Source organism: Theropithecus gelada, chromosome 10 (assembly GCF_003255815.1).
Source record: "Theropithecus gelada isolate Dixy chromosome 10, Tgel_1.0, whole genome shotgun sequence".
NCBI lineage: Eukaryota > Metazoa > Chordata > Mammalia > Primates > Cercopithecidae > Theropithecus > Theropithecus gelada.
The window spans coordinates 14,207,915-14,212,914 of record NC_037678.1 but is presented as its reverse complement, the minus strand read 5'-3'; the positions used below and the strand labels follow the sequence as shown (position 1 = coordinate 14,212,914).

Here is a 5,000-nt window from a genome sequence, read left to right as displayed (position 1 = left end):
CCCAGCAGGCAGAGATGCTGTTTTATGCTCAGTAAATTAGGACGTTTGTTTAATTAAGACGACACACAGATTTTGTTATTCTAAATATTTTTGGAACATAATGCTTGGGAGGAAGCTGTCAAGGCATGGGTTTTTTCGTTTTTTTTTTTTTTTTTCTCTTCTTCCTTTGCTTTGGGTTTCTCTTTCTCCCCCTCCAAGAGAAGAAGGGTACGGCTCGGAGGAAAACGACAGCCAACCCCTCCTCTCCTTTTGAAATAAAGATGTCAAGCTGGTGAGGGCTGTCTTAAGTACTTTATTGAAGAATTAGCTAGAAGAGGAAGTAAAGGAAGAACAGCCAGGCTGATTTCTAGCAATACCCTACCAGGCTACATAACAATGCTGCATTTTTTGAGTGTGTTTTTCTTCTTTTAAAGCGCTAACAGATCCTTGTTTTGTTTTTTCTGGAGCAAGAGCGGGCAAAAGGCAGGCTGTGATTAACATGCGTCCTTCATCCTACAAGAGAGAAGTTGTCCCATCTCCAACCCCTTAGGTTAAAAAGTTTAAAAATAAAAGCAAGAAAGCCAGGGCCCTGATCTTCTCTCTCCTCTACCCTGCTGAACCTTTCAGATGAGCAGCCTCACAGAATGCTGCTCTTTTCTCCCGGACTGGAGAGCTCCCCAAACGGAGCCTGCCAATGCCGGCTCTCCAGACACCTGGATCTGCCCACCTGCGCTGCCAGGGCTTGCTGAGTATGAAGACTGAAGTTCTTTGGTGTCACCCCACAGTCATCTAGGGCGCAGTGGCTCTCAAATTACACTAAGCAATCTCTCCATGTTTTTAATTACCCTCCAATTACCCACAAAGAGGCTCCTCACTTTCCAGCACCGCGTGCTTGCCTCAGTTTGCCAAACCTGCAATGTGCTTCTCCCTCGTAGCAGCTCCCTCCTCGTCCCAGAGAAGTGGCCCCTCTCAGCCTTGAAATTCCTCGAGTCCTTTGTCTATGGCATACTTGGGACACACATCACAGGCTGCCTTTGTATTTCACTCGTTCTGCCACTTTCCCCTTGAGGACTGTAAACTCCCCAAGGGCAGAGGCAGGGCCCGGGATTTCACAGGGCAGTCTGGCTCCCTTCTCCCAATCTCCATGACTCACAGTACCTTTCCGGGGTCCCTGTCATCTCCACCTCACGTTAGAGTCATCTACGGATTTGTCTCAGTTCTCCCCTAAGTGCCCATGGGCACGGGCCAGGTCTTACTCAACTCCCATCCCCCACCACCTGCCAGAGTCCCTGGCACAGAGAGGGCAGTTAAATATTTGCTCAATTACACATCTGTGTCCCCTTCCCCCCACATAGCAGCCTTGTATACAAACTGACTATTATTAATTGAGTGATTGTCTCAAAAGGCTTCCCTCCTTACCAAAAAGGAACTCCTAAGCCATCAGGTGAGCCAAACACTGGCCCAGACAGTGGAGTTAGAATGGCCACAGTGTTGCGCCGCATGGAGAAGGAGCCAAGGTTCTCTTCCCTTTCCACAGTTACTCAACAGTTACTTTGAAATCCTGTTAAACCCAGAAAAGGGCGCAGTGAACCGAAAAGTGGCTGGGCCTCTCTACTGCCCGGTGGAGAGAGCGCCTGCCTCCACGACCTGGGACTTCCCAAGGAGTCTGCTCTCCACACCGGCTGGGTGGGGCCGAACGTTCACCCTGCCCCCCACCTCAGGACAGCCGGCAAGCTAGTGCTGGGGGTGCTGCCTCTCAGTTTGAAACAGCGGGGCTTCCCTGGAGGAATGAGGATGCCGCCGTCCTATCTCCTGCGCGTGGCCCCAGAACAGGATGGGGTGAGGACTCCAGCACAGGGAAGCGGGTGCGGGGAGTGGAGAATAGAAAACTCCGATCTGGCTCAAACAGGAAAGATGCAATCGCCCAGGCCTGGTCGTAACGGCAGAGCCAGCTGCCCCCGCGACCCGCCTGGGCAGGATGGCCCCTGGGTGCGGTGGAATCAGGTGCACGCCTGGGCGGCCCCGACGGCTGCTGCATTCCGGGCCTCCCTCCCCCGGGGAACAGAAGTCGGAGGTCCAGGGCTGGAGCAGGGGCTGGGGGTGGCCCTTCCTGCCTCGCGCCCAGGTCCCCGCCGGGTCCTCCTTGTCCGGGCAGCCGCCGCACCTCCCCCGGGCCCTCCTCGGCCAGCCTGACGGCAGCGGGCGAATGAGGAAGTCGGCCGCGGAGGCGGAAACCGGGCCGGGTGCAAGGTCTGCAGCGGGACGGTCCGACTCTGACTCAGGAGGACGCCCTGACAGCTGCCAAACGGTGCCCGCTGCCCGTTACCTCCGTGCCTCAGACGCCAGGAACTTCCACCGGAGCGGCTGCCCCGGGCTCCCAACCAGTGACGCTGGGTCCCAGGGGCCGCGGCTCCCGGAAGGGGTTAAAAAGTTTGCCAGAGTCGGGCCTGGGCGAGGCGAGGCGAGGGCGGGGCGCGTGCCCCAGCGGCAGGGGGAGGTCGGCTCCGGTGCCCAGTCCTGGGACCGCACCGGGGGACACGAGGGGCGCAGGGGAGCGCAGGTCCCGAGGCCGCCCCTGCACCCCGAGGCCTCGCTGCCGCCAGCCCCCTCCCCGAGTTCCCGCGCGGGGGTCCCGGTCCCCCTGGGAAGGATGCGGTGCCGGGCACCGGGCCGCCGGCGTCCGCGCCTGCCCGCGCGGGTGGCGGGCCGCACCGAGCCCAAGAACCACAAGTCGGCCCGGCGGCCGCGCGTCTCGCCCCCGCCCGCCCGCCGCCGCCTGCCCGGGGCGGGACCGCGGTGGGGCTCGCTCACCTGAACCTGGATCTGCCCCGGGAACAGGAGCTGGTCTCCCGAGAGGACTTTCTCGAGCGCTCGGGCGGCGGCCGGGTGGGGCGAGCGCACGAGGCGGGAGCTGCAGCAGGTCAGCCTTGCTCAGCCTTCAGTGCCCTGCCCAGGAACCGCGGTGATCTGCGCGCCTCACCGCACCCAGCTCGGCTCCTCGCCGCCTTCCCGCCCCGCCCTCGGAGTCGCGGGCCCATTCCCAGCCCGGAGCCGGCTCCGGGGCGGAGCCTGGAGGCACAATCCCGCCCCCCTTCCTCCTTCACCCACTGCAGGCAGCGCCTGGCTTTGATGGGCAGACGTGTTGGCCTCTGGAAAGGGGAGTGGGCGGAGCCTCTGCGGCCAGATGGGTGGGGATTCATCCTCCTCTTTCGCCCCCACCTCACCACCCGCTCCACCTTCCTCCGCTTCCTAGGCGGGAGCCCCGCCCTCTAGGGCGGGTCCAACGGACAGCCAGGTTCTAGGACAGGATTGACACAGAGGGAATCCAATCAGGAGGCGGCAACTCGGGGCTCGGAAGGCTCCGGGCCGGGATTTTGGTGCCTCGCCTGGGCCGGGGCGAGGCCCGCCGGGAGCCGACAGGGAAGGTCTGGAACTCCCCGCCCCGCAAGCCGACTGGGAAGGTCTGGATACCCCGCCCCGCGAGCTGTGCTCTCAGTCTCATGTCATCCCACCAGAAGGACAGATATTAAGTACCATATATGGGAAAAATGCTATTTTACATAATTATGATCCCTGTGGGGGCGGGCATGGACTCAACCCTGGATTCCATTGTGGGCGTCTTGAGTTCGATTCCTGACCCTGCCTCTTTAGAGACCGCACGTTGCTGCCTTTCAGCCTCCAAACCTTTGCTCTGGCCGTTCTTTCAGCCTGGAATACCCTTCGGAGCCTCTCTTCACCTCCATGTCATTAACTCGCATACATCCTTTCAGATGCTTGTTACAAATTGCACTTTTTTTGTTGTTACTGCCCACTACAAGAGGATAAAAAATGTTTTCATTTTTAAATGAAAAATCTTTTGATCCATTTGGAATTTATTTTTGGGGTGAGGAAGAAACCTGACATAATTTTTGTAAAAGCCACTTGTCCAGACACTATTTTCTCCACTGATTTTAGTTGGCACCTTCATCGCCTATTCAACTATTTTATACTTTAAGCTGTTTCTGACTTGTATACATTGATCTTTCTGTGTGCACCTGTGCCAATCCCACAATGCTTTAATGATGATACCTTTATACTACATTCTATATCTATGAGGGTAAATTTCTCATCCTTACTCTTTCTTACTGGAATGTTCTTCCTATCATGACTAAACTGTTCTTCCAAATTAACTTCAGAAAAAAAACTATGTTCTAAAGGCAAAAAAAAGCTGGGAAAAAAAGATTTTGCGACTCTGTGACAAAGAATTACTATCAGCAGTATATAAAGATCTCTTCCCAGTTGATAAGAAAAACCTCAGCGGGGCACGGTGGCTCACGCCTGTAATCACAACACTTTGGGAGGCCGAGGCAGGCGGATCACCTGAGGTTGGGAGTTCAAGACCAGCCTGACCAACATGGAGAAACCCCGTCTCTACTAAAAATGCAAAAAAATTAGCCAGGCATGGTGGCCCATGCTTGTAATCCCAGCTACTCAGGAGGCTGAGGCAGGAGAATCGCTTGAACCCAGGAGGCAGAGGTTGCAGTGAAAAGAGATCATGCCATTGCACTCCAGCCTGGACAACAAGAGCGAAACTGCGTCTCAAAAAACACGAAAAAAGAAGGAAAGAAAAAGAAAAACCTCAAAGACTCCAAAATAAAAATGGCCAAAAACAGGAACAGGTGATTTTAGAGAAGAATTATAAATGGCCAATAATTATTTTTTAAAAGTCATCAGAGGTTGGGCACAGTGGCTCACACCTGTAATCCCAGCACTTTGGGAGGCTGAGGTGGGCGGATCACGAGGTCAGCAGATCAAGACCATCCTGGCTAACATGGTGAAACCCCGTCTCTACTAAAAATACAAAAAATTAGCTGGGCATGGTGGCACACGCCTGTAGTCCCAGCTATTCAGGAGGCTGAGGCAGGAGAATGGTGTGAACCCGGGAGGCGGAGCTTGCAGTGAGCCGAGATCATGCCACTGCACTCCAGCCTGGGCGACAGAGTGAGACTCCATCTCAAAAAAAAAAAAAAAAAAAAAAAAAG

The 5,000-nt window shown here is 55.6% G+C and overlaps 1 protein-coding gene across 1 annotated transcript in view; it reads right to left on the bottom strand.

Moving 5' to 3' along the window:
• MYH9 (myosin heavy chain 9) overlaps nucleotides 1-3,050 on the bottom strand; it is a 106,415-nt gene extending 103,365 nt beyond the window's left edge. The window contains exon 1 of the mRNA XM_025399525.1: nucleotides 2,791-3,050. The gene's annotated coding sequence lies outside the window, so the exon portion shown is untranslated. The remainder of the gene's footprint in view (nucleotides 1-2,790) is intronic.
• Between the last annotated feature and the right edge of the window lie 1,950 nt (nucleotides 3,051-5,000).